The 15,528-nt window shown below is 46.8% G+C and overlaps 1 protein-coding gene across 1 annotated transcript in view; it reads right to left on the minus strand.

Moving 5' to 3' along the window:
• RALGPS2 (Ral GEF with PH domain and SH3 binding motif 2) overlaps window positions 1–15,528 on the minus strand; it is a 260,231-nt gene that overhangs the window by 89,360 nt on the left and 155,343 nt on the right. The gene's annotated exons all lie outside the window — the stretch shown is intronic.

The raw sequence follows: 15,528 nt of genomic DNA on the forward strand, positions 1-15,528 counted from the left end.
AAGGGGATTGGATCTTGATCCACCAGGAGTTGGTGGGAGAAAGGAGGGGGGATGGTTAATTTCTCCTTGTTTTAAGATCCAAGGGGTTTGGATCTGTATTCACAAGGAAATTGGTGAAGAGTCTCTCAAGGCTACCCAGGGAAGGGAATTAGCACATTGGGAGTGGTGGCAGCAGACCAGATCTAAGCTGGTAGTTAAGCTTAGAAGTTTTCATGCAGGCCCCCACATCTGTACCCTAAAGTTCAGAGTGGGGAAGGAGCCTTGACAGTGGGGGATTCCCACCAGGTAATAACAGGTACGGATACATGATGTGATCCAGTTGGAGAGCTGCTGAGTGGAGATCAGCTGACCCTTCATGCATTCTACCAAGGCAATGAACAGCTGCAAGGACTTTCTGAACAGTTTTTTCCCGCTCCAGGTAGAAAGCCAGAGCCCGTCACACATCCAGCGTGTGGAGGCAGCACTGTTCACTGGACGCATGGGGCTTGAGGCAGAGGACCGACAGGAAAATGTTCTGACCCATGTGGTAGGTGGAGACCAGTTTCGGGAGGAATGAAGGCTGTGAGCAGAGCTGGACCTTATCCTTATGGAACACCATGTACAGGGGCTCGGAGGTCAGGGCCTTGAGTTCTGAGACCCGTCTAGCTGACGTGATCACCACCGGGAAGGCTACCTTCCACAAGAGGTGCGACCAGGAGCATGTAGCTAACAGCTCAAACGGGGGGCCTGTGAGGCAGGCCAGTGGCACCAGGTTCAGGTCCCACTGTAGGACTGGGGGCCTGACGAATGGGAAGAGACGATCCAATCCCTTAAGGAATCAGCCAGTCATAGCATGAGAGAATACCATGTGGCCCTGCACCGGCGGGTGGAAGGCCGATATGGCCGCCAAGTGTACCTTGACAGACAAGGGCGCCAGGCCCTGGGCCCTAAGGTGAAGGAAGTAGTCCAAAATGAGCTGGATTGGAGCAGCCACGGGGGAAAGACGCCCCGCTCATCTGCCCATCGGGAGAACCGAGACCACTTTGCCAAGTAGGCTCGGCACGTGGAGGGTTGCCTGCTTCCAAAAGGACGCGCTGAACCCCCTCCGAGCACGTCCTCTCCTCCCGGCCTAACCATTGAGCAGCCATGCCGTGAGGTGGAGTGCTGCTAGGTTGGAGTAAAGGAGGCGGCCCTGGTCCTGGGAGAGCAGGTCCGGGCGGGACGGCAACGGTGGGGCGACCGCCAGGCTCATGAGGGTCCCGTACCAATGCTTCCTGGGCAATCAGTAGGACCCGGGCCTCGTCCGTCTTTATCTTTTCCAGGACCTTGCCTATCAGTGGGAACGGGGGGAAGGCATAGAGAAACCAGCCTGAACAGGACAGGAGGAAGGCATCGGAGATAGCGCCCCCCCCGAGCAGAACTGGGGACAGCGACGGTTCTGCCGAGTCGCAAACAGGTCCACCTGGGGAGTTTCCCACTCTTGGAAAAGTCTATACACCACCTCTGGGTGAAGAGACCCCTCGTGTTGAGGGGAGAAGTCCCTGCTCAAGTGATCCACCCGCAAGTTCCGGGCACCCGGTAGGTGGTAGGCCTGTAGGCAAATGTCATGGCTATCCAGAAGTCCCACAGCCTGAGGGCTTCCTGGCAGAGGATCGGGCCCCGCCTTGCTTGTTGATGTAAAACATCGAGGCCGTGTTGACCGTGAGAACCCTGACCACCCGGCCCTCGGTGCGAGCGGAAGGCCATGCATGCCAGCCGCACCGCCCTGAGCTCCTTGATGTTTATGTGGAGGGTCAGGGTCCTGCGCAGACCACAGACCTTGGGTCTGAACGTACCCCACATGGGCTCCCCACCCCGGATCCGATTCATCTGACACCAGTTCCATCGACAGTGGCCTGCCTGTGAATGGGACCCCCTGGAGGATGTTCCCCGGGGAGGACCACCATTGTAGGGAGGCGATCACCGGTTCACCACAGTGAGGACTTTGTCCATCCTGACTCTGGCCTGGGAGAATGCCGAGGCCAACCAGAGCTGGAGGGGCCTCATCCTGAGTCTGGCATGGCAGACCACATACGTGCACGCTGACATGTGACCCAAGAGCTGGAGGCACTCTCTGGCTGTTGTCACTGGAATCATCGTGACTGTGTCGATGAGCACTTTCAGGGTCTCAACCCTGTCCTGAGGGAGGCAGGCAGGCTCTGGCTCACGTGGCATCAGGACCGCCCCAATAAACTCTATGTGTTGTACCGGGACTAGCGTGGACTTGGTGTCGTTTACCAACAGGCCCAAAGTGGCGCACGTGGACAGACGGAGCGCCACGTGATCCCGCACCTGCGAGCGGGAGCTGCCCTTGACCGGCCAGTCGTCCAGATAGGGGAAGATCTAGACCCCCCCAGCACCTGAGGTAGGCCGCTACCACCGACATACACTTTGTAAGTACCCTGGGGGCAGTGGACAGGCCAAACGGGAGGACCGTAAATTGGTAGTGCTCCTGCCCAACTGTGAAACGGAGGAAGTGTCTATGCCCCTCGAATATATGGATGTGGAAGTACGCGTCCTGCAGATCGAGGGAGGCGTACCAGTCCCCGGATCCAGGGAGGGAATGATGGAGGCCAGGGAGACCATGTGGAACTTGAGCTTCACCATGTACTGGTTTAGGCCTTGCAGGCCTTCGGAATAAGGAAATAGCGGGAGTAGTACACCTTGTGTTTGAACTCCACTGGCACCACTTCCACCACTCCTAGGCCAAGGAGCCGCCCCACCTCCCACTCGAGCAGAGCCTCATGAGAGGAGTCCCCCAGGAGGGACGGGGGCAGGGAGGTGGTTGGGCAGGGTTGAGGTAAACTATGTAACCCCAGGAGATGGTGTTGAGGACCCATTGGTCTGAGGTCAGCTGCGACCACTCCTGGAGGAAAGCACACAACCGGTTGGAGAAGGAAAGCTTTATTGTGGGTGGATCCCTGATGAGAACTGGCAGGGTGCCCCCGGGCATCCCATCAAAACTGCTGTTTCCCTGCCTGTTTGCCCTTGGAGGACCCAGGCTGGGGGGCAGGCCAAGACTGCCTCTGTGGGCATGTCTTATAGTCCCGCGACTTTTTATAAGCGGGCTCGTATTTAGAGTGGGCGGTCTGGGCAGGAGCCTGCTGCGGCTTAAACTTAGGTTTAGCCGGAGCCGGAACACAGCGGCCCAGAGTCTGAAGCGTCGTGCGGGAATCTTTCAGGCCATGAAGTTTTATATCCGTTTGGTCTACAAACAGAGCTTTGCCGTCAAATGGGAGGTCCTGCAAGGAGGTCTGCGCCTCACTGGACAGCCCGGAGAGCAGGAGCCACGACGCCCTTCTCATGGACACCGCGGAGGCCATGGACCGCACGGCCGTGTCCACTGCATCGGACACTGCCTGCAGGGTTGCCCTGGCAGTCTCTGGGCACGGTGCCGAGGATGTACGTCCCAGCGACTCCTTTCTCGGAGGCCAGGAGAGGGAGGCCAATAGCCCTTCTGAGGCTCTGGCCACGAAGCAAACCCCCACCGGGGGCTGCGTCAGGGGCCACAGTGCTCACTGGTACCATTGCGCCGGCCACGGGGCCTGGTGCCACTGCACCTGCTGCGGCACCGGGGGAGCGGGCTGTTCGGCCTGGCTGGCCTGACCCATCAATGGATGGCTATGAAGGTATGCCGGGCTGACCTACAACCTGCCACTGTCTCTGGACCGGGAGGAGCAGTGGTGTTGGGAGTGGTGCTGACCCCAAGACCGCAACCTTGACATGGAGAACCGGTACCATTGGTAACAGCTACTTGGCGATCGGCTCCGACGGGCGGAGCCGCGATGGCGACTCGCCGGTGATCTACGCCTGGGGCTGTGGGAGCAGTGCCGTAGCAGGGTCCTGGCACGAGACGACGAATGGGAACGGCGTTAATGTTCGTGTCGCGACTGGCTATGATAGCCCCTCCAAGATGAGGACCTTCAGCGGCGTCTGCCTCAGTCCCATCAGTGTTCGCTCCTCGAGGCGGAGCAGTGCCTGGAGTCTCGGTTGGACGGAACCCAGCCAACCTGGTGGGCGTCGACGGTGACCTACAAGGACTACGCACGGAACGGTCGCTGAGAGGCGAACGGCACTGGGAACATTCTCTTGACCGAGACCGGTACTGAGTCGAGGGCGACTGCAGAGATCCCAACAGCAGCTTGCCTCTGGACCGTGGGGCCAACATTGACGGTGCCCCTGGTACTGGCATGGACATGATGTCCTGGGCCGCCTGCAGGGCCTCCGGCGTGGAGGGCATCCGGACATCCGGGGAAGCCTGCACCGACTAGGCCAGGCTACTCCGCTCGACTTGAGTCGGAGGCCTAGAGGCTGATGGGGATCGAGGACTGCCCAACACGGGTCTAGTCTCTGCCCCAGATTTACTCCAGTGCCACGGCAGAGAAGGCCTCTTCTTAGCCTTCTTGGTGTGCCCCATGGATGGGGAGCGGTGCTGACTAGTAGATGGTGCCAGGGAGTCGCTGGGCACCGACATCGCGGTGCCCGGTGCCGACTCGGAGTGGCGCATCGGAGTTGGGGTCAATGCCAACTCCATGAAGATAGCCCGGAGCCTAATGTCTCTCTCTCTCAGTCCAAGGCTTAAACAACTTGCAAATCTTACAGCGATCGCTGAGATGAGTTTCACCCAACCAGTGTAAACAGTCCGCGTGCAGATCACTCACTGGCATCGGACGCCTACAAGTGTTGCACCACTTAAAACCCGGGGCGCAGGGCATGCCCCGGCCCGGGTACACCAACTAAACTAAACTAAAACTAATTGAGTACTAACTACAGGTCGCATACACTGAATGAACAAGAGTTCTGGGGACAAGCTACAGCAAAGCAGTTCCGAAGCACCTTCACTGGCGGCAAGAAGGAACTGAGGGTGTGGGGAGCGTGCAGCACCCCTTATACCGCACCATGGAGGCGCCACTCCAGGGGTCGCTGGGACGCTCCCGAACGGGTACTACTAGGGGAAAAACTTCCGACACTGGTGCATGTGGCGAGCACGCACACCTACTGTGGAATACACATGAGCAATCACTCGAAGAACTAATTAAATAATGACCGAGGCAATGCTCTGCCAAATTTGGCATCACCTTTCAAAGCTACATTGAGAGCACGTATGTATGTACTGACTTCCAAGTAGCAAGCTTGCAAATTTCTCCAATAGGAACATGTTTAACACAAACAAGAAATGCTGCTACAGCTCTAGTAGACTGAGACCCTACAACAATAGGCACAGGAATTTCTGCTAACTTGTAACATTCAATGATGCATTGTTTAAACCATCTGGAAATAGTCTGATCAGAGTGACCCATATGATTCTTGACAGAAGAAACAAAACCAATCTAGATGATTTCCTAAAACTCTTAGTTCTATTTAAATAATATGCAAGAACCCTTCGAGAATCTGAAGCAGGTAACACAGATTTCCCTTTATTAGGGCATGGATTTGGGGAAAATACTGGTAAATTTAGTTTTTTTATTAATATGAAATCATTTTTGGTAAAAATGTGGGATCAGGTCTAAGAACCACCTTAACTTTATGAAAAATTGTAAATGGCTGATCAACCATTAGGGCATGCAATTTGCTCACCCTTCTGGCTCATGAATAATGAATATTGTTTTAATAGATAAATAAAAGAATGAATACTCTGCTAAGGGTTCAAAAGGGGATTTCATGTTAGATAACCTCTTCATAAACGTTTTACCTATACTATGCACAAAAAGCAATCTACCATCAACAAAAATATGGTTAAGTTGAGATAGCTGCCTGGTGAACTTTTAAAGAGCAACTGGATAACTCTTCAGATTTTAAGTCCATTAAATACTCCAAAATACAGGGAATGAAAGCTGGACTAGAGAATCCTATTTCCCTGCATCCAAGCAACAAATCTAGACAGTGTTAAAAGTAACACTTTCTAGCAGACACTTTTCTAGAACTGAGCAGTACATTCTGCACTAATGAAGAACAGGGCTGTTCAAGATTAATCAAAGTCTGATAGCCAAATTAAGAGGCTGAGGATCCAGATAACGCAATTGTCCTTGTTGCTGGAACAAGAGATCTGGAGACAGAGGGAGATGCATGCAAACTCTGTCTGACAGCTGAAGCAAATCAATGTTGGCTTGGTCAAGCTGGATCAATCAGCATAATTCATGCTGCCCTGACCCGACAAATCTTCTTTGCTGCTTTCTGAATTAATGGAAAGGGGCAGGGGAAAGTATACAGAAGGCCCCATTCCCTAACGCAGAAAGACTACGTGCGAGGTGGAATGACTGTCCCTTCCTGCCTTTAAACAGAAGAGAGAACAATTTTGGCTGAACCTTGTAGCAAACTGGTCTATGTAGGGGCAACCCCAACTGGAGAAAATGTCTTGCACTATTTGGACCTTTAGGGACCACTTGTGCATCTGACAACTGTCCCAGCACATTGACCTACCTTGCTAAATACAGGGCCACCAGATAGACCAGTCCCATAATTTGACTGCTTTGGCACATAATTGGAAGAAGTAAGCACCTCCTTGTTTGTTAGATGTAGCACATCACAGTTGCATTGTCCATCACTATACCTGAACAACCCTCCCCTCTATATGAGGAAGGAAATATTTGAGAGTCAAATGAAGGGTTGTTCACACCAACACATTTATAAGCAAGCTGGTTTTCTGAAAAGTCCAGTATACGCGAATTGTAAGACGACCTAAATGTGCTCCCCATCTGTTGTTTAAAGATCTGAAGTTATGGTGACTACTGGTGAAGGGGGATTGAACAGATCATCTCTGAGAACATTTGATCTGTCCATCCACCTCCTCAACAAATTTAGAACATCTTGAGGCATGGTGACAAAATCTGAAGTCTGTCTAGATTGTGTTTCTAGGCTTGAGATATCCAGTGCTGCATCAACCTCATTCTGGGGTCAGCAAACAGAATTACATAAGTGGTAGTAGCCCATGCCATTGAACCAATGAGACCCAGGCAGATCACTTTCTGGGTTTGACAAGTTCATATTTCCAAAACAGACTGCACTATTTTCAGAAAACTGTCCTCTGGGAGAAAAGCTTTCCCTACTACCAAGTCCAACACAGAACCTATTAAAAGAATTCTCTGGGTTGGACAGAGATTCAATTTTTTGACATTCAGAAGCAGACCCAGATCCAAAAGGAGGGAGTTTATAAAACTGATGTAAAGAAATAGAACCTTGCATGCAGCAGCCTTCAGCAACTAATCATCCAAATATGAGTAAACAAAAATACTATATTTCCTCAGATGTGCTGCTACCAGAGTAAGGCACTTAATAAAGATTCTTTGCACAGTGGACAGCTCAAAGGGAAGGACTTATTGGACAGAAATATGAAAATATGCATTCTTTAAATTGAGAGTTGAGAATCAATCCATAATTGCAAGCGAGGGTATAATGGAGGCTGAGTTAACACAAGAAATCAAATATTCTAAATGTATCTATTCAATTTTCTTAAATCTAAAATTGGATGGAAACACCCCCCTTTCTTCTCTACCGGGAAGTACCTTGCATAAAAACCCTGACCCTACAGATGTTTGGGTATCTTCTTTATAGTTCGCATCAGGAGCAACTTTTGTACTTCCAAAAGTAGAATAGCCTTGTGAGAAGGTTCCCTGAAAAGGGTAGGAGAAGGGAAATTGAAAGGGGGTAATTTTTCTGAACTGAATGACACAGCCCTTCTCTATAATTTCTAGGACCCACTTGTCCTATGTAATAAGTCTCCATTTGTTGATGAATTGGGATAGCCTGTCTCCAAATAAAGGAAAGGATAGATGCTTGCTGATTGGTCCATGACTTTCAATCCTCACATCAAAACCAATGCCTGGCATTCAATGAAGACAAAGGCCTGGTCCACACTACCCCCCCACTTCGGACTAAGGTACGCAAATTCAGCTACGTTAATAACGTAGCTGAATTCGAAGTACCTTAGTCCGAACTTACCGCGGGTCCAGACGCTGCAGGCAGGCTCCCCCGTCGATGCCGCGTACTCCTCTCGCTGAGCTGGAGTACCGGCGTCGACGGCGAGCACTTCCGGGATCGATCCGGGATCGATTTATGGCGTCTAGACAAGACACGATAAATCGATCCCAGAACATCGATTGCCTGCCGTCGGACCCGGAGGTAAGTGTAGACGTACCAAAAGAGGAGGGAGCAGGTTGTTTCATCTTGCACCTGGATCTTCAGACCTCTTTTTTATGCTGACTCTGGGATGAAGATGTAGCTTGCTGATAGTACTGCTGACAGCTGTGACTTGAGGAAAAATAAGAATGAAGGTAAAACTGTCTGATAGCAGAAAGAAGGCATAGAAGGATTCCTTCTAACATAGGGATAAAGACCCAGTGACTGTGCAGTGGATCTAGTTTCCTTCAATTTTTCCAATAGTTCAGTTGTTTTGTTGCGGAAAAGACCATCTCTTTCAAAGGGGAGATCTTCCACTTTAATTCTTTTGTTCACAGCAAGGGAAGAAGAATGCAGCCAAGCATGCTCCTCAAGGTAACTGTGGATGCCAATGCTCTGGCGGAAGAGTCCAAAGTATCAAACAAAGCCCTTAAACCATGCTTTGCCACATTGTCCTGCTGTGCAAATAGCATTCATGTGCCTTCTTTTATCATCTTGGACAAACAGCCATCTTTTCTCATGGACAGAACCGATAATGGGTCATCACTGCCTGATAACTAGCCATCCTAATACTGAGAGAAGAGAGAGGAAAAAAAATCTCCCCCAAGTGCATCAATCTTCTTTCCCTCTGTGTCAGCGGGAGTGGAGTGGAGTGGGCTTGGCTGGACCTATGCCTCTTAATTGGCAGCAGCCACCACCAGCAAATTAGGCACAGGATATGTATGGAACTAAGAAAACCCCATCATGGGGTAGCTGATCCTCCTTCCAAAAAAAGTGGACAAAGTGTATGGCAAAAAGCAGGAGTTGTTCAAACAAACAGTCTTAGCAGGCTGTGAAGGACCAACCAGAATTGGTATGATGGCCTATTTCTTGAGGTAGCCCCAAGGATGTTGAATACCATATGGGAGGTTTCTTCCACAGACACCAAAAACAGGCTTAATGTGGATACCATCTGATCCATCAGGTCATAGAACTGTAAAATGTGTTCAGAAGGGGAAGAAGCAGAAGCCACACCCACATGTTCATCTGGTGATAAACTGGAGTCAAAGTCAGTATCCATTTGTTCTGGTTCAAAAAGAGGAGCTCTCTCCACATCTTCCTCTTCAGATAGCGTATCAGGCACAACTTTCTGAGCTGCAGACAGTCCCAGTGCAATCGGATCCAGAGATTTCTGAGCTATTGGATCCTTATCAGATGAAACTTTATCTCCCAATCCATAAGAAGAATGATTCAAAAATTCCTTTGGTGGAACACAATAGGGCTGTGGAGTCCAGGACTGCCAGTCTCTACAACAGGAAACATATCTTTAGGAGGGGCAACAAAGGAGTCGGGGAACCCTGGCTGAGTAAACATGAATTGGGATGAATCAGATCTCTTAATTCTTCCTCTAAACAAGGATCCGATCTTGGATCCACTGTGGACTGCACCAACTACAGCATCAGACCTGGAACGCGAAGAGAAATAAAAGGTGAGAAAAAGATCTCCCTTGATGACTCTGTAGGAGTCTCAGGATGAGGCGGCATAGATGGATTCAGAGGAAAAACTAAATCTCCTCTTCTCTTCATGAGAAATGGATACAGATCGCATACAGGTGCATATCAGCCACCACAGTAAAAGACCTCTTTGGATCAGAGGATGGTCCCTGAACAGGAGTGGAGGACAGAACCAATCCCATAAACCTGGAGAGTACCAGATCTGGAGAAATACTCAGCTTCACATCTCTGGTCTTCAAAGCTAAACCCAGAACCAACTTGGATTTCAGAGTTGGAACCGCAAAGGCCACGGAATCGGATGGATTCTATAAGTCTGAGGTATCGGGTCTGACACTGCTAACAGTGGCTATCTTCTCCCTCACATTCTTCCTTGGAATCACTACAGCTGGAGCCGATAACATGGCTCTACGATCCTTAGCAGGCAGATGCTCTTTTCCCACCAACAGTGCCTTTGAAGCCTTGACAGCTTTAACAGAAGGATCCTGAGCCAGAACCAGTGAAGATCAGAATGACCTGAAACCTTTAGGAAGCTTAGTCTTGCTAGAGGAAGCCACAGAAGCAGAAACTGGCCTCAGGACTTTGGATTAAGCAATCGTTCAAAACAAGGTTTAGCAGCTAGAACTTCCTTAAGTAGAAGCACTTGCAGTTCATTGTGCCTCTCTGGATGTGAAAGTCCTGAAAATGAATACCCAGAAGTATGGCCTTCGCCCAGGCACGTCAGGCACCTAAAGTGGTCATCCTACGCCAGGAAGACAACTGTGTATGAAGCACATCTCTTAAACCCCTGGTGGCTTCTTTGGTTCCACTATTACACAGAAGCAAGCCTACCAACTATACTAAACTGCCTACACTTATCACTATACTTAAACTAAAATGATACACTAACAACTAAAAGCTACCAAAGCACTATCAATAAAGAGAATTCCCAGATCCAAACAGACTGAAGCAGTTCACTTCTGTCTGGTCCAGAGGTTGGAAGGAACTGAGGTGAAAGAGCAGGGATCAGCAACCTTTGGCATGTGGCCCGTCAGGGTAAGCACCCTGGTGGGCTGGGCCGGTTTGTTTACCTGCCGCGTCCGCAGGTTCTGCCGATTGCGGCTCCCACTGGCCGCAGTTCACCACTCCAGGCCAATGGGGGCTGCGGGAAGCAGTGTGGGCCGAGGGATGTGTTACAGGGTCTCCTTATATAGCCTCGTCCTCAGAATGTTCAGAACGGCTGAGGGGAGCAGAAAGGAGGGGGCGCACATGCACTCTAATGGGCACTGCTTGGAGAAGGTTCTACCATTTGGCGAGTGAATATGCAGAGCCACATGAAGAAGAACTCTATTACCTTATTAGGAACCCCAGCTGTGTCAGTCAACATCTGTATTGAACTGCTGAATACCACACACATAGGGGAGCCAAAGTTTTCACAGTTGGAAGCTTCTGTGACAGCACACAAGTTAACAACGAAGTCTGTGTCTCAGAAGGAACTCATCTTTGCATGTCTATAGGCACATCTTAGTTTCAGACCAGCTGTCCACACAGCAGAAGGTTGAAACATTTGTTTATTTTGGAGTTCTAAGACACAGCTTGAGCAACTGTTGTTTTGGTTATTCCATTTTAGACCATTTAATACCTCTTATGGTCAGACAGAATGTCTATGGCCCCAATCCTAAAAACACTTAGGTATGTTTGTAACTTTACTCATATGATGAGTAATGTATATGTGTATACAGGATAGAGACCTATATATGTAATTAATTCATTAAAAGAATATACAAAAGTAGACTACAGCAGAATATCTGAATGGACTAGGTGCTTTATTGCAGTACATTTGCTTTTAAGAAATTATATTACTTGTATTTCAGAGAAAAAACTACAGCATACCAATTTTATTTCCATTTGTTCAATAATTTTTAAACCGTTACTTAGGTTGTGTCTTTGTGACAATCATGGATTCCATAATATTCATATTTTTAAAAAATATTTACAAGACTATTTTTGAAATGTCGGTATGAAAACAAAGGACCAGAACACAGTTTTTTATTGAGTTCATATTTTTAAGGTCTCCTTCACCCCAGTTATAAACATTCATTTTTAAAGAGAGTTAGGAGAGCCAGGCTGGGATTACAAATTTAGTTTGATTAGTTCAATTGGTCCAGGGTCTGTTGAGAAGACAGTATATTACAGAAAATGGCTCTGATTTCTGATATTTTTACCATGACTCACCGGAAAGTTTACCTCGAACTTCCAACATTAAGCATTGCACAATTGGCTAAGTATATTACACATGTGAGGGAGGGGGATTACCTTCATATGGATTAGACTACACAAATGAGTGATTTAGTGTAGCATAACTCTTCCTATCTGACCTTTGTCCTATTCACTAGGACTACCCTATAACTTGTCCTGAAATATGGCATGACAAAAAACGTTGCTGTTGTCTACTGACTTCACAGACAGTGTACCTTTAGCAGTTATTTATATATTTAACAAAACACCCACACAAGTTCCGCTTCTGGAAAAAGTATTTAAAATGGTGTATTTTCTCTTTAAATGTTTTGTTATTGACAATCACTTGTTACTGTGTATAAATTGTGAAATATGCAGGAATATAAAAATTTACATTATTTCAATTAAATTTTCACCACAAATGTCTTTTAACAGTGGCAATTTGTTTGAAAAATAACATTTAGCTCTGGCAGTCTAGTAATCCAATAAAAGAAAAAAGACTCGAAATATATGCCATAATACTTTCTTGCTGGTTAAAACAGAAAAACCGTGTAAATATTCAACATTCTGGTTAAACACTAAAGGTCTTGATTGTTAAATCAATATGAAAACGTTAAAAAAATGTGAAATTTGCAAAATCAATTACTCACAAATTAGGAAATGCCAGAATTAAGATGACTAATGGCAACCTGAATTCTGACACCTTGTTCAAATACATTGTGACCTTTTAATTATATGACCACATATTATGTTTTCCTGCATAAGTCATCAACAGTTTTTGAAACCAGGACCTTCAGATATATAGCACAGATCTCTACAACTTAAGCTAAAAGAGTAATTGACAGCAGAAATAGACATCCTGTATATGGACCAGATCATAGAGGGGAACCTGACAATTTACCAGTAGTTCACACAGCTATTTGCTAGACAGCTACAGAACGTTGGGATTCAAGATTCCTAGGTTTAATTCCGGGCTGTGGGTGGGACATGCGGTCTAATGACTAGAGTAGTGGTTACAAACAGGACAACCAAAGATTTGGCATTTTTACTTTGAAAGGAAGTGTGTTTAATTGAACGATATTTGGGTCTGTCAGCTTAGAGATCTGGTTTCTCTTTCCACAATTACCAGAAGTGATTTTGTGCAACATCTCATTTACCACCCCCATCTGTAAAATCAGATGAGTGGAGGAAGTTATACTTGTCTATCTTTCCCCTTCCCTACTAAAACAGGGGTATCAAGAGTTTTGTACATTTTGCAACCCTAACACCAGTGAGTAGCATAGGTAAGACAAGAACTTGTGGCCACCTGAATCCCAGCCCAGTGTACTTCCTTTAGGCTAAAGAGCATTTTTTATAGGTGAGGAGTTTCTGTCTCTCTCTCTCTCCGGACTTTGCCAGTCCTGTTGTGGGTGCGGAACAGTTGTTTCCATGTAGGGAATGCCCCCAGTGAAAATGGGGATGAGTGGGGTATCCATTGTACCAAGTACCCCTGTACCATAGGGTACTCACCAATTTCCCTCCTGAAGAGGAGGATTGTGTCTGGGCTGATACTTCTGCACAAAGTGTTTGTGCAAAAGTGGCAAGTGCAGCATGAAACCAATGAACTTCTACTCCAGGGGTCGGCAACGTGTGGCACGCGGCTCGCCAGGGTAAGCACCCTAGCGGGCCGGGCCAGTTTATTTACCTGCTGACGCGACAGGTTCGGCCCCCACTGGCCGCGGTTCACCGTCCCGGGCCAATGGGGGCGGCGGGAAGCCGCGGCCAGCACATCCCTCGCCCGCGCCGCTTCCCTCCACCCCCATTGGCCCGGGACGGCGAACCGCGGCGAGTGGGGGCCGCGATCGGCCGAACCTGCCGCGTCAGCAGGTAAATAAATTGGCCCGGCCCACTAGGGTGCTAACCCTGGCGAGCCGCGTGCCAAACGTTGCCGACCCCTGTTCTACTCAGTTTTACTCTGCTGCTCTTGGTAAGCCACACAGAGACCATTGTGCAGTATTGTGTACAATCTGCTAATATTAGGCTGAGGAGGAGAGAAAGATTAATTTCAGCTCCACCCATAGCTGAGAGAAGAGGGGGGGAGTGAGAGAGAGAGAGAGAGAGAGAGAAAGAGAGAGAGAAAAATCTCCCTGACAAAAGTCAATCAACTCCAAAGCCACCACCTTTCCACAAGTCAATTAGTCAAAGATAATGATAAAAAATAGTTAATTTATTCTGGGTCTGAATACCACTCGCTATTTATAACCTCAAATACCAAAAAAAAGAGAGAAATGGGAAAATTTAATCAATAGTCCTCAGATTTTTCAATGCATTCTTACTTCTCTACATAATTTAAGCAAACACATTATTTTAATGTGTCACATGTTTAAAAGAGTGTAACAGTTATAGCTGATAAAGCATGTTTGACATTTTTACAGATTAATTGGTTGCTTCTTTACAAGTTATCTGGAATAATGGCAAACATCATAAAGATGTTAGGAAAAAAGGACAGTTTATTAAAGACTTTTTTAAAAAAATGATTGGTAATAAAAGTCCCTTAATACTCAGTAGGACACCTAAAAGCATGCATAACTTTAACAAATACTCCTATTGCTTCTTCATTTCTACCAGAATGTAGTCCATTAACCACCTTGTGTGTTTTGTGAAAGGTAAATATTAACCTGCTGAAGAAAATATAATTTGAAGTACAGAACAATTTGTGGGAAGTGGTTTTCTCCCCCCCACCCCTTTTAATCACACTTCATACAATCATGACTTGTAGTTTTGCGGTGTGTTTGTTTTATTATATCTTAGAGTAGAAATCAAACTTTTAGGAGAAAAAGTCACAAAAGGCAAACATGCTTTGCTAATGAACTGTTTAATCAGAATTGTCATTAAAATGATGGGCTTGTCCACAAGGTGCAGTAATGTGCACCTGAGGGGTATGAATTCTTAAGTGAACCAACATGTTGCACGCTAACTGGCCCATGTAGACCCTGCTGGCAGGCACTCAACGTTCCATAGTGTGTAGTGGTCAATATTAAACATCAAATGATCCCAGACAAAAACAAAGATCATCACTTGTTTTCACTCATATATGAAAAAAGAATCACATTTTCATCAGGTCAGGGCATATGATCTCACAGCTAACCCTATCATTACCTTTTCTTACAAACCAAATTTACTTGAATACGTTTTTTTAAAAGTAAAATTATGACAACCATGTTAGGGAGATCTCCAAAGCCACTAGTTGTAAATCTAGCTGTAGACAAACTATAAAAATATGTAGAACTAAGGCTAATATTATGCAAATTACAAAAATTGTTTCAACCTCTGATTTTCTGGAAAGCCCAAATCAGGGTTTGCTTTTTTTTTGGCTACAAAAGTAATTACAATATTTCCCTTTTTATTTTAATATTTATAAACTTATGTAGCCAAGCTTATGATCAAAGAACTACTTTGTTATCTGAATACATTGGAGCTTGTTTTCTGAAAATGTATTCATTCAAATTAAAGCTAAAATGTCTACTGCTTGACATCTTTCAGGTCTTGATGCTTCAAGAAAGGAGACAAGTTGTTCAATGCAATGTAATTCCAAATAAATAAGTACTTTTGTGATAATTAAATTTAACATGGTAAGAAAATCTCAGTGTGGCCAGCATCTACAGCAGAGAAGTCTCAGTTGCATTTGTGTCATAAGTAAAAAATTGTG

This window comes from Emys orbicularis, chromosome 8 (genome assembly GCF_028017835.1).
Source record: "Emys orbicularis isolate rEmyOrb1 chromosome 8, rEmyOrb1.hap1, whole genome shotgun sequence".
NCBI classification, from domain to species: Eukaryota; Metazoa; Chordata; order Testudines; family Emydidae; genus Emys; species Emys orbicularis.